Here is a 19,347-nt window from a genome sequence, read left to right as displayed (position 1 = left end):
TTGCTGTGAAAAGGAGGATTTGTTACTTCATCAGTGATACTCATTGCAGATTAAAAACAAGTTGCAGGGGGGAAGTTATCATCTGAAATGTTACTGCCCCAGCTCAGGGAATAAGGCACTTAATGGAGGTGGATACATGCGGATGGTCCATGTTTACATGAGGTCCCTGAGCACCCATCATTGCTGAGGATGAGCAGAACAGCTCTCTGGTCCTTCTGCAAGCAGCACCTAGGAGGGTACTTGGAAAATAGGGGATCAAGGGATGGTGAACTCACACTTTAAGGAGTATTTGAAGGGTTGGGGTGACTTTTCTAGGGTGTATCCCAAGTCAGGGTGAGCCTTGTCTGTTTGTGCTGGGGACCATGTCTCATGCGATGCCAGAGGAAGAGGTGTCTTACCTGGGCATGAACAACCTGTTCTCTGCATCCATGGTCCCTGCGCCCCAGCAAGCATCCAAGAGGCACCACTGCCCTTCCAGCTCCACCGCGTTCCACATGTGGCTGCTCTTCTGCTGCTGGCACCACCGGCCTCCACGGGACCCCGGGATCCGGCCAAACCCTGGGACCTGCACGCAGCTCAAACCTGCTTCCCTGCCCAGGAAGCATCAGCATGGGAGGGAACTGCAGCCCAAACACTGCTTTGTGCTCGCTGCCCTGGAGAGCAGCCCAGCCTGCATGGTGACTGCAATCTCCTTCTTAAAGCCAGCGCCCTGCTTGTGTGAGCTGGTGGCCTAATGCAGCTTGGTTCTAGCCCCATGCTTTCCCCACAGCTACTCCCAACCCTTATCCCTCCTATCTCTGGACCTGGTTAATCTGTCAAAGAGACACCATAGAATGGTTTGTGTTGGAAGGGACCTTAAAGCTCCAACCCCTGCCATGGGCAGGGACCCCTTCCCCTGGAGCAGCTTGCTCCAAGCCCCTGTGTCCAACCTGGCCTTGAGCACTGCCAGGGATGGGGCAGCCACAGCTTCTCTGGGCACCCTGTGCCAGCGCCTCAGCACCCTCCCAGGGAAGAGCTTCTGCCTAAGAGCTCATCTCAGTCTCCCCTCGGGCAGGTTCAAGCCATTCCCCTTGGCCTGGCCCTACAGGCCCTTGTCCCAAGCCCCTCTCCAGCTTTCCTGCAGCCCCTTTAGGCACTGGAGCTGCTCTCAGGTCTCCCCTTCAGGAGCCTTCTCTTGTCCAGGCTGCCCCAGCCCAGCTCTCTCAGCCTGGCTCCATAGGACAGGTAGGCACTCCTCCATCCAAGCAGAGTCGGAGAGAGGCAGCTGCTGTGCCGGGGGATGTGGTACCTAAGCAATCCTGTTGTATGGCAAGCCCCATGCCAGATGTACGTCCACACCTCAGCTCTTCAACGGGGCAGGAAAAGAAAACCCAAGGTGAGTTTTACCTGCACATTTCCTGGCACAAATGGGCATAACCAGAACACACAGCTCTTCCTGTTTGCAGGACCTCCTCTGGCATGTGAATCTTCTGAGACAGTCCCAAGAATCCATCCACATCATATTCTAGGAAAGGCAGAATACCATGCAATTTCAGGCTTATTATTTCCAAAACAATCCCATTCCTTCTCCTGCCCAACCCTATTTCTCTGCTTACCCACCCTGGAAGCCATGACAGCTCTTCTATCCATTATTATTCGAGAGCCTGACAATTCCCTATACGAGCAAAGAATTGCCAAAGCCTTGGGGGAATTGGGTTCCCAGCTCATGTAAAAAGCCTTTGTGCCATTCAACTGAGGTACAGTGACAGTCACATTGTCTTGCACACATGGATGTAGTAGGGTCAAGCAGCACAAAGCGACTGCATTGTGCTGAGATTCCTGTGTCCCCAGATGACTGCTAACAGGCTTAGTTCAGCCTCATCAAATGCGCATTGTCAACAGCCTCTGATGGTGCACCGCAGGCAGGTAGGCTTTACTGGTGTCTCCAGGAGGCTGGACCTATGTGCCAAAGAAGCAAGGTGCCATTTCCAGGATGAAGGATGCCATAGTGGGAACCAGTTCCTACTCCAGGCACTTCCCTGAATTCAAAAGGGAATCATTCCAACTCATTCAACAACAACAGGAATATTGTGGAGTCTCTATTCCGCAGGGCATGAAGAGCCTAAATCCAGGCAGTGACAAGAAGAAAGGACTTGTCACCTCCCTTCAAAAGGAGAGGGACCAGACTTGACTTACCAATGTTGTGGCAGAGCCAGAACCATATTGCCCGCATTGCCTCCAGTTTGCTCTGGGACTTGGCAGTGATCAGTGGAACGATGGCCTGGACGGATAATGCGGAGTGCCCGGACTTCAACTGCAATGGAGAGGACGGGTGAGTTAGAGGGAATCTGGGTGGGTGACTGCTCTGTGGGTGGATGCTGCTCCACATGGTGCACTGGTAAGAGAATGTGCACCATGAAAACCCTAAAGCTGCATTTCCCACCCCAGAATTTAGAACTGAAAACTACCATTTGTGGTGGAACAGGGTGTTTTCTCATTTTCCTAGGCTTTATCAATACCTGAGGGCAGGAGGAAATGAAGATGGCATTTCCCATGCCTTTGGAGCAGCTGGTTGGGACGTACCGTGCCACTGCTCTGGTGCCCTCCCTGTCCAGATCAGCGTGTCCTAGAGGTGGGTCTCTCTCAGTGGTGCTACTTTGCAAGGCTTAACTAAGGACAACAGCTTTCCAGCCAGCACTGATTAACACTCAGTGTACTCTTACAGAAGAGTCACACTTGTGACCCAGTTGCTCTTCTTGAGGCTGTGCAACCCCACTGAAACCCATGCACCAAAATGGTTGGAAAGATTTTTGCTCTTACCACTATAATTTCACTTTTTAATCCATACCTGACCCCAAACAAAGCCTTTCTGCCCCTTTCCTCCCATTCATGCATTCGCATTTCTGGGCTCTTCCCTCCTTTGTAATAGCACATTTTTAGCAGCGGGCTTTTCTTTCAGTGAGTTAAATATAGTCCAGCTCGCTTCTCCAACGTCCTTCCCCTGCTGTTTCGTTCCTCAGTGATTTTCCTGCCCCAACCATCTGTGAGATAGCTTCACAGGGGTGGAAATGTCTTTCCTTTTTTGCTTGTGGGAAACGTTGCTTTTGTAGTGGCCAAAGATTTTCCTTGGTTTAAAAACATCAGTGCAGTCAGGAGAGCACCTAGGTCAAAATGATGGTGCTTACACGAGGTTGTTACCAGTGTGCATTTAGTAGACAAACAAATAAAGAGGCTTATTCCCAAAGGGATAAAAATGATACTCAGCCGTTAAATACCTAGTTACCTTCTTCCCTGTTTGCACATCTTGGTGCAAATCCAGCCCAAGCCAACGCTATTCTTTGTTTCAGTCAGAGATGGTAAAAGTAGGTCCTAGGCTGAGAGTTCCAATGTTCCCAAGTGATCCTGGTCCTGCCCATGCCTGCGGACCCTGGGTCAGAGCATCTGACGTTGCATTAGCTGCTGGCTGCACCAGTGCGTTTGGGGTTTAAGGATGGAGCTGTTTTCCCCAAACCCACCCAGGTAGTGATCCTGACAAGACTTTCTCATAGGGTTAAGAGGGATGCATGCAAGCAGTCTGCAGAATACTCCCAAATGGCCAGGGCACAGATTCAGCTCTGTGCCTGCACTGCCTGGGGCAATCCCAGCAACTGCCTTCTCCGAGGGGACAGGCAGCAGGGCTTGGTGTATGGGGAAAGGGGACAAAGTACCCCCATGGCACTGCTGGCCAAGCAGAGGTTCAATACGCTACTCATAGGTGGTCAGTAAACTGCTTTACCGCTGCTCTTGGCACCAAGTATTCATGGCTCAGCGGAAGAGCTGAAGAGCACCAGGTTTCAGTGCAGCCAGCACTCTGAATGAACAGGGAAACGAGTTGTTCCCATGGCTTCCCTCTGCCTTGGAGGTATTTTTGGTTGTTTATTATCCTCTTCCTATCTTCCAACTCCCTCCTCCTCTGTTCTCTTCAATAGACTAGGTAGACTCTGAAATCCTCAAGCATCCTTTTTCCCCAAAGGAGATTAGCCTCAGGCTAGGTACAAATTACAGTTTTCAACAATAATAGAGAGCACAATTACCCTTGTGCCTCTTCACTCTCACTAAAGAGCTGACCTATAAGCTGCAAACACTGCATGGGTTCAGCATTCCCTGCTTAGACAAATCCTGCTGGCCCTGGACTGCACGTGGTTCAGGTGACAGGAAGGAACTGAAGAATTCCTTCCGGGCTCCTGCGCATCCGCAAAGTGGGAGAGATGTGTAACTGCAAACAGCCTGAAAAGAGGACACACAGCTGATGCCTCCTGCTTGGGCTGCAGCGGATATGATGGGGTTGGTGGATGTGGCCCGACCATGTGGTTATTGCTGGCTCCATAAGCAAGAAGGATGCTGGCTTACAAGCTCCCATGCTAACTAAACATACCCTGGGGCATCCTGAGTCCCTTCTTCTCCCCCTTGCGCCCTTCCTATAAGGTTTTCCAGGATCCCCCTACCACACTGGGATCCTGTTTGGGATAAGATCCTGTCCCATGGTGTAACCAGCCTTTATTCCCAGTTTTGCATGGTGAGCTGCAGCAAGTGCTGCATATTGCAGCTATGCTGGAAGCAGGCAGCAGCGGGCCCTGGGTTGGCAGCAGATCTTTAGAGGTAGCACAGCAACCTTTGCCCATGGTTATGACCAATTCTCAGCCCTTGTGAGATAGCCTAGTTTTGCTGTAAGGCACCACCTTGTCACTGCTGTCATCGGAGCATACGGTGAAAGGCTGAATGTTCGAATGTGGATGTGCCGATGGCACTGTGTTCATGCTGAAGGACACCAGGACCTACCTGCTGGCTCACATGTAGGACGTGGGTGTCTATGTGGCTGAAAACCTTTGAGTCAGAGAAGAAATCTCTCCTGGCCTTTCTCTGGGGACTTTCAGCCTGCTTCTCTCCTCCCAGGATGCTAAGCCCTTCCTTGGGATGCAGGGTTGGAGAGCATCTTCTTGCAGTCACAGGTGACTTTTGGAAGGGAGGGTTTTTGCTGCTGTTGTTCACTTTGTTGGCCCAAAACGTGAAAACCGCTTTGGAAGGGGAATCCTTGGGCTCATCTCTTACTTTCTGTGTAGCTGAGCCTTTCTTCAGCACCCTCTCCTTGTTTGCATTGGTGACTCCATGAGGGAGTTGCTCTGAGGTCGTGCAGCTGATCTCATCAGAACCATGTCCCAGGGGAAAGTTGCCATTACAGACATCTGACATCCGAGCTTCCCTCCAGTCAGGCAGCACGTTTGCTGTCTGGGATGGCACCGTGATTCCTTCGTGGCTCTTGGGATGGCCCTGTCTCGATGTGCTTTGGGTTTGTTTTTCATGGTGGTTGCCATTCCTGGAGCGACAGGAGGGAATCGTCTCGTTTGCTTTGATAGTCTGTGATTTGGATGACTTGCCTCTGTCATAGCTGGTCTTCATCTGTGCAGTGGGTAAGCGGGTGATGAAACCATGGAGGCCTGCGGATGGAAAGACAGATGATGGTTTCAAAAGAAGAATGTGCCCTGCACTGATTGCTTCAGAGCCTGCCTGTCTATAAGGTTAATTACAGCAAATCAGGATTTGGCCAGCTGGGTTTACCCAAAAGCACTCGTTTTTCTCCTGATTCCAGAAGTAAGGTGGGATGGAAACGCCACAGAGAAGCTCTTGGCCTGTTTCGAAGTGCAAATACTCTTTTGGGGATGGGGGAAGAGGAATAGTAGGAGATACAAGGGTGGGCTATGAGCAGTTCATCTTTGCACTGTAAGGGAATGGGTAAATCAGGGTTATTCCTTTCACAAAGGAAAGCAAGGAGACATTTCGGTGTGTCAGAAAGGTCTGCAAGTGAGTGCAGAGAATGGGTGGGTGCCTCAGTTTCCCTACATGAATCTAGGACTAATCACATAGTATTCCTCCTTGCCTCCAGGGCCAGGAATCAAGGAGAGCAAAGAACTGATAGAATCAGGGTTTTGGTGCTTTAGAGGTGTACATCTTCCAGGAAATCTTTCCTTTAGGAGAACTCCTGCCTCCCACCCAGGATATTTTTGCTTTGCTCAGATCCTCTTCTGCCATTCAGGTTCTGCATGAAAATGTCATTCTTTGTATGACTGCTTTGCCTTGGAAATGCAGGTGTGTTGATCTTGTAGGAGGAAAACGTGAACAAGTAGAAGGAAAGGTGCAATCCAGGACTGATGAAGGCTTTGGGTTAAAGCCGTGGGGAGAGCCAGCCTCTTGCACACCCTCAACATCTGCGCGGCGCTCATTAGTTTTATCATGGTTTAGCTTCTATTTGGCTGTTGTTGTTTTTAATCATAAAATGACTATTTGTGCAATGCAAACAGCAGAGCCTGCTGTGAGCCACTTAGTGTAGCTCTGAAATGTCACTCTCTGCATTCAGCCAGCCTCTCCCATGAGGAGGCAGGCTGGGTTTTCAACACTGGGGCACTGGCCTCGCTCTTCCAGGAAAACGGGATGTCACTCATCCCTCTTTTTGTTACCTTGGTTTTCCCTGCTCATTCCTTGGGATGGAGGATTGCAAAGGTAGGACCCGAAGGGCTGAGATCATGACACTTATTCCTATTAGTACATGCATGCACATTCAAATGTTGAGATGATGCAAATAGCATCAACACAGTGCTGGATGCTCGGATGACCAGAGGATGCCCCAAAGAGAGGATATCCCCTATATAGGTGTAAGGGATGCTCTTTGTAGGACAGAGCCAAACCACACAAATGCACCCAGCCTGTGCATTCTCTATTCACTCCCAGACTACATCTGAGCCCAAAGAGACTTGCTCGTGCCCTGCTGTTGACACATTCAAGTTGTCTTTGAGCACATGAGCTGCGGCCGCTGCTGGGCTGCCCTCCCATCCCCAGACACCCGCTGTCACAGGCAGAGAGGGGATTTGCCTGCCACTTCCTAAGCGAGCAACAAGAGGCCACTTCTGAACCCTCCGTGGTGGTTACCTGACATGAACTGGGGCATGGTAACTCAACACAACATAAAGCCCAGCAGGTGCCAGAGGCCTTTCCCTGCTTTGGCAGAGCTTGCTCTGCAAAGTGAACCCCATGTTGGAGGGACTGGGGGGCCCTGAGCCAAGTTTTTCCATAGCTATGCTTTCTGTGCTGCTTTCCCATATGTCATTTGGGAAGGGAGTAAATAGCTTGGGACCCTGCCCATGGCAGGGGGTTGGAACTGGATAATATTAAGGTCCTTTCTAACCCTAACTATTCTGTGATTCTGTAACTGGGGTGTAAGATGCCCTGTCAGGTCTTAGAAATACTGGGAAAACCCAGTTTTCCCCAGATGACAGAAAATACAGAAATCCTCACTTCCCTGCTTTTATTTCTTAACCTGAGCGCTTTTCCTTGGGTTGAAACTGAATGTTTTATGTTAAATCCATGTCACTTCTGTATTTATGGCTTCAAATAAATTTAAGGAAAAGCACCACTTTGATATTAGCCTGAAGAGTTTCCTCTCCCCGTGACTTAATCACGATGCTTCACACACAGCCCCTACCTCAAAAATCACTGCTTGCCAATAATCAGAGAAGAAAACAGCAGGGGACTGCTGCCTCCTTACTTTCCCCACTGATTTAATCCATGGTTGTAGACAATGGTTCACTTATCTTAATGCAACCTCTACTTGCACCTACAGGTTGGCCAACCCCTTCCCCACATCCCGTAGTGCCCTGGAGATCATAACACATTAATCCATGAAATGCCAGCTCCATAGGGGATGTTTCACCCCACGGGTACCATTGCAGAGGGCTCAGGCACAGAAGGGAGAAGGGCTGGCTGCTGCCGGGGTTTGAATAGGAGAAGGACCTCTTGCTTTCCCAGGGATGGCTGTGCTATCAGCAGGCTCTTGACTCACATTCCTAGGCAGGCATTTAGCTCCAAGCAGATACATGCAATTTTTAAGTACCGCAGACAACATTAACGTTGGCAGCTCATGCAGCTTCAGAGTTGGGAGCACAGGAATTGCTTTGTCTTTATGAGCAGTAACAGCAGCTTACAGGTTGGGTGGGAAACCTCAACAACATAAAGAGAGAGACAATCTGACATCTCAGCAGCATCCCTCCCATGGTAACCAGCCTGGCAGGGTGTGGAGAGGGGAAGGGAAATGCCTTGGGGAGTGCTGAGCAGGCAAAATAGCTGTTGGGGTGCAGAGGGTTTGGGATGAGGAAGGTAGAGATGGTCAGAAGACAGCGGGAAGACCATAAGGAGGCCACCGAAGCAAAACCATGGCCATTCCACATGGGGATGTGTCACTTTGTCCTGCTATGCTACAGACAAGGAAGTAGATGGGAATAAATGCAAAAGGGTGATAAAACCTTGGGAAATTATCTCCATTGTGGTGTCAGGACCAGGAGAGACCCATAGCAGCGTTCAAGGGGGTTAAAGGCAAAGCAAGCAAAGCCTTTGCAAGATGGGGATGTTCCTACTCACCCTGCTCACACGCAGCCGTAGCTCCCGGAGGTTTGCAAAGGGCAGCCCCTTGTCCCTTTTATACACGTGCCGAATCAGGTCCATCTGTGTTCTTGTCACACCTTTCTAATGTCAGGAGGGCTAAAAATACTGCAAAGCGCCGCTGAACAAGGGGACATCACTGCTGCCAACCCAAGCCTCTGCAGGCCTGGCACTCCTGCAGAGCATCAGGGCCAGGCTGTATTTACAGGAGGGAGAGGGCAGAGATAAGAGGCTTTCTCTTATCGGCAGCCAGGCTTTGGCAAGGCAGCAGTGGCTGGCTTGTGTCCATCGCCCCTGCCTGGGGAGGGCAGGCGATGTGTTTGGGTGTTTCTATAGGGTTCCCTAAAGTGTTTCTGCCTTGGTTGTGTTTTTCTGGGCACCTTTCAGGGTGTTCTTGTAGTGCTTTGAATTTCACCATCCTGGCTTTGCCTTGGTAGGAATGTGAGGAAAGCCAAGAGCAGAGTTATCCGGTGAGTTTTGAGGCTGTCCTTTCTCTTCCGTTATAGCACCACTTGGACAGATCTTACTGCCTTATGAGATGCTCACAACACCTTTTCCATCATCTGCATCTGCTCTGAACTTATTGCACCCTTAATTTTCCCAATCTGCTGCAAAATTCCCTTTGCCATTGGGCTGCATCTGCAGGATTGGAAGGGGAACTCTGGATTCTGGCTTTGCACAGCACAGGCTGCTTTGCAGCCCTCGTTTTTCACTTAGTACACTTGGAAGTCCCCAGCTCTCATCAGGATTAAGAACATCATCATAGAGGTGACCAAGAACTTCAAACATGGCTGTTGGAATATTGTCCATTATTATTATTATCTATGTTCCACTAAGTGGCATCATCTCCCTTGTTTCTGTTCACTCCTTTTAACTCTCTCTCCAAATATTCCAAGCTTTCTTCATCAAAAAGACAGGAAATAATAAGGGAGGAAAAATATTTGCCAGCGGAATGGATTTTGGGATGGAAAAAGAAGGAGGAAAAGACTTTGGAAAAGAGGAGAAACATTTCATTTAAGCTCCCCCCCGGATCTTAGCTCTTTCCCTTTACCTGGGGTTTGGAAACCACAGCATTCGGATGCTGCAGGCTCTCGCTGGCTCCCTTCTCGGTGCAGGGCTGGCTCTGATTTGGATGCAGTGGCCACCACACCCGGCCGCTGGAGAGCACAACGTGTCATTTGGGTCCCAGCGATGAAACCTTTCTAACTGGCAGAAAACGGCTTCAAAATGAAGTCTTCACAGCAAGTGGGTTTTGGCAGCCCGGGGCTGGCAAAGGAAGCTCCTGGGTCTTGTGGAAGGAGCACGAGATGCCATAGCTCGAAGATGTTTCCAGTTATGTGTGGCTATTCCTGGGTCTGTTTTGCAGTTGGTGGCCTTGTGCTGGTCTCTACCCAATCCAGAGATCTGCTGAAACACTGCAAAAGGCTCTGTAAGGCAGAACACCCCATGGCTAAGGTAGTTTTGGAGCCAAGGTGTGAGTTCATGCCTCTAGGCAGACAATCTGGCCATGGTGGAGCCCACTGTCAATGAGACTCTGGTTCTTTAGTCTGGGAAACCAGTGACATCTCACCGAGGTGCTGCTCACCTCCTTCCACTGGCTACAGAAACAGATTTGGCTCATCCGTGTTCACCAGTGACACAACTAAGGTGAGGTTGAGCTTCGGTCTCTGATATACAGCAAGTTGTCACTGTCCTTGCTATGGGATTCTCTTGCTAGAAGACGTCCAAAGGGTGAATTAAAGCTTTTACAATTGAAATAGGAGGAAAAACCCCACACCGGACCAAACAGTGATGAACCAGTATGAGTTGCCATGGCTGGGCAGCTCTATTGACCACCAACCAGAGGCAGAGGGGTTTTGCAGGTGCTGTGTGAAAAGGCAAGATTGTGGGGAGGGTTGAAACAGAGGGATGAGGCCTTGCTGTGATTGCGTTCGGGGGCTTTTCTCAGAGAGACAGGGAAAAGAGGAGGCGTGATGGGCACAAGTTACTGCTGGGGAGATTCCAACTGGGCACAGGAGGGAAATGTTTCCCAGTGCGAACAGTCAGCCATTGGAATAATCTCGCCATGGAAGTAGTGGATTCACCAGCGTTGGACACTGCTAAGATTGGGCTGCACAGGGTGCTGGGACATCTAGTTTAGGTCATGGTTTGCCTGGAAAGGTTGGACCAGATGATTCTTGAAGTCCCTTCCAACCTGGGATTCTATGATTGAAAAGAACACAACATTGCTTGCTTGGAGATTCAGCAGATAATAGAGGATGAGCGAGGTGAGCCTGGGGATGGAGGTGGGATCAGAGATGAGACAGGAGAGGGCAGAGAGGCCCTAGATAACAAAGGCAAATCACTCATTCCCTCCTTACACAAGGGCAAACAGTGCAAACAGAATCAGGGTACAGGAAGAGTTAACTTGACCAAGGCAAGGAACTAAAAATACCCTTGCACAGAGGTATTTTGCATGGACAATGATGGCCAGTTTACATCAGAGAAGCCCAGTTGAGAAGCTGCGGCAGTAACCCAGTGCGGAGACAAGAGCCTTGATGAGCTGGTGGGCAGGGGAAGGCACTGCTTTGAAATGCCAGGTGGGGTGGTGCAGCTATGCAGGGAAAACTGCCCACACCAACTAAAAGTTCAATATATTTGCTCCTTGTTGTCAATGTATAGCAGGAAAGGCCAATTTCTACACCCATTTGTAGCTGTCAGTGGGTGTTTGCAGATAAGGCCAAGACAGATATAGAAAGGGATTGGAACCGGATGAGCTTTAAGGTCCCTTCCAACCCAAACCAGTCTGTGATTCTATGATTCGTGTCTAATAGTTGTGCTGTCCCCACCTTTGTGGAGAGGAGATAAAACTACCCCATTGGGTTGGATTGTATCCCCCAGGCCATACCCATTGCTAAGGCATGGCATTGCTAATACTGCAGAGCAAGGAGGAACTTCAGACAGACAAGTATCTACCTCTGAACCAGGGCTGAGCTCATGCTGTTTGCTTCATCTCTGCAGAGCAATATGGGACTTACAGGGCTGGAGCTGCATGCTGTGCCTCGGAGAGGCACTGGCCATGGGCTCCGGACCAAGGCGGATGGATCGTGGCAGCAGTTCTGCAGCCTCCTCATGCAGAGTATGGTTGAGAAAGTAATTTTCATTGTGATTTCTTATTTTACTTGCGAAGCCTTCCAGGCTCAGGGAGCCTCTTGGCTCGAAAGCCGGGAGCTGGTTTGGGGTTTGTTTTTTTGCCTGGTTTTTTTCCTTTTTTAAAGCACTCAGCAGGAATCCAGAATTTAAGAGACAAGAGAGAATTGCTCACTCTGCAGATATTGGCAGCGAGCGGCTTTTCCAGTTTATTTCCCTGGAAAGAGGGGATGAATACATGGAAATAAAACAACGGCTGGATTTGAGAATCCTCCAGACAAGCACCTTCCCCTACTGTAGGTGTGGGTTGGCTTTTCCTACCTTCCTAACCTAGCAGATCCTAAGCCCAGAGCAGGCAGGGAGATCCACAGCTGGTTTGGAAACCAGCAGTGAGCTGTGCTTGAATGACTTTCAGGAGGGAACCCCAACTCAAATCAAAGCATCCAGGAGGGGCTGAGTTCACCCCAGCCACTCAGAAGCTAACACGGGGTTGTTCCTGCAACAAAACCCACTGGTTTAATTTGACTCTGCAGTTTTCCAGTCCGCAATGGACACCTCTGGACACTGCTTACCCATCCTTTGATTTGAAAGTCATTGGCCAAAATGTGCGTTTTTTGTGGGTCAGGGCACTTTTTATACCTCACTCACTGAGCTGGGGTTAATGTCTGAGGGGTTCTATGCAAGCATGTAGGGCCAGGCCAAGGGGAATGGCTTGAACCTGCCCGAGGGGAGACTGAGCTGAGCTCTTAGGCAGAAGCTCTTCCCTGGGAGGGTGCTGAGGCGCTGGCACAGGGTGCCCAGAGAAGCTGTGGCTGCCCCATCCCTGGCAGTGCTCAAGGCCAGGTTGGACACAGGGGCTTGGAGCAAGCTGCTCCAGTGGAAGGGGTTCCTGCCCGTGGCAGGGGTTGGAGCTGGATGAGCTTTAAGCTCCCTTCCAACACAAACCATTCCGTGGTTCATGTCTAAGAAGCTCACAGCAACCCTGGCTAATGAAGGATTTGTGGTTTTGGGTGGCCTTTGAGAGCATAAAGAACTAACGAAAAATGAGACAAACAGGTGGCACTCCAGCGTGTTTTCTGATTTAGAGGTCTCTCTAACACTCTGTTTTAAAGCTGTTTTGTTACAGTGTTCATGAAGGTAAGAAATTAGGAGTCTAGAAAAAAGAAATTGAAAACTGGGATTCCTGCTTTCTTCTGTGAGGCTGTCAGATAAACCAGCGACGCTTGGTGTCTCTTAATCCAATGAGGAGTACAGGTAGAAATGCGCATGTCCCTCAGTTTCTCTCTCTGCATGCTCATCATAGAATCATGGTTTGGGTTGAAAGGACCTTAAGATCATCCAGTTCCGACCCCCTGCCATGGGCAGGGATGCCTCACCCTATACCACGTCACCCAAGGCTCTGTCCGACCTGCTTACAGGAGCTGAAGCTCACAACCTCAGCACATGGGACTCAGTCTCAGGTGGGACCTTTCCCCACTGCTGCAGCACAAGGAACACTTTTACAGTGCCACAAAAAGGCCTCTCGATGGGAGTGAGCTCCTCTCTGGTAGAGCTCATCCATCTGTGCCAGGGAGCTGGAGCTGCTGCGGTGCAAAGGTGCGCTTCGAGGAGCGATACAGGAAACAATGCATCAGGCACGTCTGTCACCAAGTTGCCTCACCTCGTGCATCATTGCCTTTGACGACCTTTTCCAACTGTTTCTGCTTAATGAATAGTTATTTTTTTGCAGACTGGGGAAGAACACAGGCCTTTTGACAGCTCCTTTCCATCAGTGTTTCCTTTCCTTTTCTCTGTTTGGTTCTGTTATTCTTTCAGGTGAATACTTGAACCAGAAATGAGTCAAATCTGGGTTTTTCCTATTTCGATCAAAAGCACAAACCATCCCGCAGAGACTGGGCACATTCTGCTTTCTGAACTCATGGTGCTGGCATCTCACAACAACAATGATGTCTGATGAGCCCCTAATAGGACTACAAAGAGCTGTCCCCTTTTGAAGCCTGCCGTCTGGCACCAATCTTACATGAAAATCTTTGAAGCTTGGACAAGCATTTAATTGACATCACTGAGCTGGCCCGGTGTCATCGTGCTGAAGCTGTCAGGCTGCTGCAGACAAAGCGAAGGAACAATGTGAGTGACCTTTTTCCTTAGAGGAGGCTGGAGTGATGGGGAAGCACAGCCAAGGATTAGAGCATACACCCTCCTTGGGGCATTGCCATGGTTTGCTACTCTATAGCATGTCTTACTATACAGAGCACATGATCGTAGAATCACAGAGTGGTTTGGGTTGAAGGGACCTTAAAGCTCACCCAGCTCCAACCGCTGCCACGGGCAGGGACCCCTTCCACTGGAGCAGCTTGCTCCAAGCCCCTGTGTCCAACCTGGCCTTGAGCACTGCCTGGGATGGGGCAGCCACAGCTTCTCTGGGCACCCTGTGCCAGCGCCTCAGCACCCTCCCAGGGAAGAGCTTCTTCCTTATATCTAACCTGAACGTGCCCTGTTTCACTTTAAACCCATCACCCCTTGTCCTATCACTACAATCCCTGATGAAGGGTCCCACTCAGGCATCCACGACGACCCATAAGATTTTCTGATGTTCTCATAATATACAGCAGAAGGGTTGGTTTTGGCTGTGGTTTGTTGGCTGGTGATGTAAAAAGTCCCCACAGCTCAGCTGATCCATAGGGACATGCTAAGATTGCATACAGTTCTGACAGGGAGAATGACTGTCCTTCATCTCCGGTTGCAAGTACCAGTAAGGAACTGGTGCACCATTAAACACTTCAAGATTACACAGTATCCCAAAAGATAAGAGATGTTCTGGTATCTAGGGAAAATTTTTAACATGAATCTTGGGGAAAAGGTGTGGAAAATGATGGACCAAACCTTTGAGTCCTTGAGGTCTGTTTCCTAAACCAAAGCAGAGAGTCCATGGGGTCCATACGAATGCCCACAGCAGGTTTGCAGACATGGTGCTGGGCTGTGACAGTCTGCAAAACAAAACTGCTCACACAGCCACCAGCAAATCATAGAATCACAGCCTGGCTTTGGTTGGAAGGGACCTTAAAGTTCACATAGTTCCAAAATCAGTCCCCAGAAGAGGCCACATGATGCCACCAGGTGTGAAATTACAGAATCACGGAATCACAGAATAGTTAGGGTTGGAAAGGACCTCAAGATCATCCAGTTCCAACCCCCCTGCCATGGGCAGGGACACCTCACACTAAACCATCTCACCCAAGACTTCATCCAACCTGGCCCTGAACACCGCCAGGGATGGAGCACTCACAACCTCCTTGGGCAACCCATTCCAGTGCCTCATCACCCTAACAGGAATGAACTTCTTCTTTAGATCCAATCTAAACTTCCCCTGTTTAAGTTTTAACCCATTACCCCTTGTCCTGTCACTACAGTCCCTGATGAAGAGTCCATCCCCAGCATCCCTATAGGCCCCCTTCAGGTACTGGAAGGCTGCTATGAGGTCCCCCCGCAGCCTTCTCTTCTCCAGGCTGAACAGCCCCAACTTCCTCAGCCTGTCTTCATACGGGAGGTGCTCCAGTCCCTGATCATCCTCGTGGCCTCCTCTGGACTTGTTCCAGCAGTTCCATGTCCTTTTTATGTCGAGGACACCAGAACTGCACCCAATGCTCCAGGTGAGGTCTCACAAGAGCAGAGTAGAGGGGCAGGATCACCTCCTTCGCCCTGCTGGTCACGCTCCTTTGGATGCAGCCCAGGATACGGTTGGTTTCTGGGCTGCGAGCGCACACTGCAGCCGGCTCATGTTCATTTTCTCATCGACCAGCACCCCCAAGTCCTTCTCTGCAGGGCCGCTCTGAATCTCTTCTCTGCCCAGTCTGTAGCTGTGCCTGGGATTGCTCTGACCCAGGTGCAGGACCTTGCACTTATCACAGAATCACAGAATCCCAGAATCCCAAGGGTTGGAAGGGACCTCAAAAGATCATCCAGTCCAACCCCCCCGCAAGAGCAGGGCAACCTACAGTACATCACACAGGAACTTGTCCAGGCGGACCTTGAATATCTCCAGTGTAGGAGACTCCACAACGCCCCTGGGCAACCTGTTCCAGTGCTCTGTCACTCTTACAGTAAAGAAGTTCTTCCTGATGTTAACGTGGAACTTCCTGTGCTCCAGTTTACACCCATTGCCCCTTGTCCTATCACTGGATATCACTGAAAACTTGATAAGGTTGGTATCAGCCCACCCCACAAGCGTGTCAAGGTCCCTCTGGATGGCATCCCTTCCCTCCAGCATATCAACCAGACCACACAGCTTGGTGTCATCGGCAAACTTGCTGAGGGTGCACTCAACCCCACTGTCCATGTCAGCGATGAAGATGTTAAACAAGACTGGTCCCAACACCGATACCTGAGGGACACCACTCGTTACTGGTCTCCAGCTGGACATCGAGCCATTGACCACAACTCTTTGCGTGCAGCCATCCAGCCAGTTCTTTGTCCACCGAGTGGTCCACCTATCAAACTGATGTCTCTCCAATTTAGAGACAAGGATGTAATGATAAATGCGCCTCCCAGCTTGCATTAGCAACGCTCACTGTGTTGTGTGTTTTGGTTTTGCACTGGTCTTTGTCTCCTTTCCATCCACTGTGGGTCATACCTGAGTCAGAGCAGACAGGGATGGCTGTTACACGAGATGCATTCCCAGGAATACGTCTTGTGTATTTTTACTCCTTCCTGCTTTGCAAGGATGGAGTGTGTGGGAAGAACAAGTGATCTATCCTTGCACATTGAAAGGGAGAACATAATCAATGCAAGATTATGCTTGTAAACCACCAAACCTGGATTTTAGGCCTTGAATTGGGTCCAGAGGTGACTTTGCAAGGAAAATGGACAGCTTCCAGTCCCCTGGAACAACCACCAGACAGGAGAAATCTTTGAGACAAGTAGCCAGCTCTTTTCCAAGAGCTAAGAGGAGGGATTCACCTTCCTCAGGAGCCTGGCCATCCACACAGCATGCATTGGCTGTGCTTGGGCTGTAATGTTGACTTACATTTTCCTTTGTGGCCTGGCTGTCCTAAAATAACAGAGAAGGGACCTTGGATGCCATCTATTGGAGAGGTGTAGGAAAGAAGACAAGCTGGCTTCATATCCATGGGTGATACTACATCACTGTAAACGGGCTGGATGTTTCTGCTCAAAAATCCACTTCCATCTGGAGTGGTGGGTAATAACTTGTCTCTGTTGTACAGGGATAGGCAAAGGTACAGGCTGTAGTATGGGTGTTCAACATCAACGTCAACTCAACCAAACCCCTTTGGGGAACAGAACAACAAAATAGAGTGACTTCTTAGCAGTCAGTGGTTTGCTGATGCTGTATCCGGGCAAAGGAGAAGAGCAAAGGCCATGGCTGGTTCTTCTTAGCACTTGTGGGGCTGTTGTTTGCTCTGAAACCAGAGACTTGCTCCTCTCCTGGTTTGGTGACTAAGGACAGTACATACGGTACTGACATTGTAGGACTGAGGTGCACTATTGAGGTGTGACCAAAGTAACGTTCTCCTGATGGTCCCATCGATGTACAAGAGATCTGGGAGAGAGAACTCCTGGCCAACAAGCTGAGCAGAGGGGTGCTCCTACTGTTCTTACATACAATAAGGTTCAGTTTATTGTAGTGCCTTGCTCCTTTCCTCTTGGGTCGTGCAGGTTTGCGGGAACCCATGAGTGCTGCTTAGGGTTTCCAGGGCTTTTTCCCCCTTTAGAAGGACTCTGTGTGTGTGGTGCTTGAAAGCAATAGCCTGATTCCAGCTGGCATCAGCTGGGATCCAATATTACACACCCCAGGACTATTTTCATTGGGCTAATTATTGTTGCTGGTGTAACAAGCAGCTCTGTAATCGTAACTCTTGTTCTTCACGGATCTCCATGGACACATTAAACCCTATTGTAATCTGCAGGATCCCTGGAGTACAATAAAATTAATAGCAGTGCCTATGCATTGCAATTATCACCAGGCAAAACTCAGGAAGTCCTTTTTGCTGGAAAGCCCAATTCTCTGGGAAACAGTGATTCGGAAAAGAGGAATCCTGAAGTCACAGTTCAGAAAGCCTCTTTCTCAGCTGTACCAAAACCTACATGTCGAGGTTCTCTGTGAGAGTTCAGCTTCTCTTTTCCTTTTCATTTACTCTGTGTTATGCTAAACCCCCCCAGACAACAGAACACCATAAACCAGCTGCTCCTTTAATTACTATTTAGTGAAACAACTTCTTTTACCACCTAACTCCAAATGTCAAACAATTCCCTTCCAGCAGCAAGGCACAGCTCAGACAAGCAGGTAAGATGTTGCATTAGAGCAATAGCTGCTTTCAGTATTGTGCAAAACTGATTGCAGGCAGAAATAAAAGCTGACTAATATGGAGCTGGACTGGCAGGCAGGAGAAATCCCGGATAAAGTCAGCACCCAGCTGATGTCCCGGAAGAGCCATTAGGTGCGATTTTTTCCCCTCCTTTTTTAGTTTTATTCTAATTTTTTCTGACAAATTGACTGATTTCCAAGAGAAATTTTCAGTCTTGCCAAAACTTCATTTTCCTGAGAAGCTGCAGTCCTGATAAACCTGTAGCCAACAGGGAAACTCTGTTTCAATGAAGTGCATACACGCACCTCGTCTGCAGAGGAGACAGATAGGACAAAACCTCACTTGCAGCACTGTGTGCAGTTCTGGTGTCCTCAACATAAAAAGGACATGGAACTGCTGGAACAAGTCCAGAGGAGGCCACGAGGATGATCAGGGACTGGAGCATCTCCTGTATGGAGACAGGCTGAGGAAGTTGGGGCTGTTCAGCCTGGAGAAGAGAAGGCTGCAGGGAGACCTCATAGCAGCTTCCAGTACCTGAAGGGGGCCTATAGGGATGCTGGGGATGGACTCTTCATCAGGGACTGTAGCGATAGGACAAGAGGTGATGGGTTCAAACTGAAACAGGAGAGATTTAGGTTAGACATAAGGCAGAAGCTCTTCCCTGTGAAGGTGCTGAGGCACAGGGTGCCCAAGGAAGTTGTGGATGCTTCATCCATGGCAGTATTCAAGGCCAGGCTGGATGGAGTCTTGGTGACATGGTCTAGTGTGTGGTGTCCCTGCCCATGGCAGGAGGGTCGAACTGAATGATCTTAAGGTCATTTCCAACCCAAAACATTCTATGACTCTATGATTCCATTTTCTACCCTTTTTATACACAAAGAAACAAGACAGGTATGGCTTAGTCTGAATGTGAGTTTAATCTGGCTGGTAGGAACTGCAGTTCCTGCTATGGCGTATTTCTAAACATTCAAAGAGGACAATCTCTACTTTAGATAAATCCCAGTATAAGTTTAAGCATAGTCAGGTGTTAAAACAAGAGTAAAGTATGTACAAAGCAGCATTATTCCCTATGGGCATGCTAATGGGTGGAGACTTCCCCTTAGGGTATTCCTCAGTTAGGCACTGCAGTGAATCTTCAAGCCTTGGATGCAGTCGCTAAGATGACAAGCAGGACTTCAACCTTATAGAGACACAGCTATAGAAAACATCTAAACCAGGATAATACAATATATGCTGTCTTAAAATAGCAATTTAGGTGTGTTAAGGTGAACCTGGACTTCTGTTCTGGAGATGGGGCCTGACCCTTGATGTCCAGTGACCGCTCCAGACACGGCCATGCGTTGAGTTAGGAAAGAGAGGGTGGATTTCTGGCATGGATCAGAAACACTCCCACCCACAGCCTGACAACCGTTTTATTCCATAGCAGTGTAAAAGAGCTTTCCCAGCTCTT

This window comes from Lathamus discolor, chromosome 1, assembly GCF_037157495.1.
Source record: "Lathamus discolor isolate bLatDis1 chromosome 1, bLatDis1.hap1, whole genome shotgun sequence".
NCBI classification, from domain to species: domain Eukaryota; kingdom Metazoa; phylum Chordata; class Aves; order Psittaciformes; family Psittacidae; genus Lathamus; species Lathamus discolor.
The sequence above is the reverse complement of the archived record's forward strand: the minus strand, read 5'-3'. Positions refer to the sequence as shown.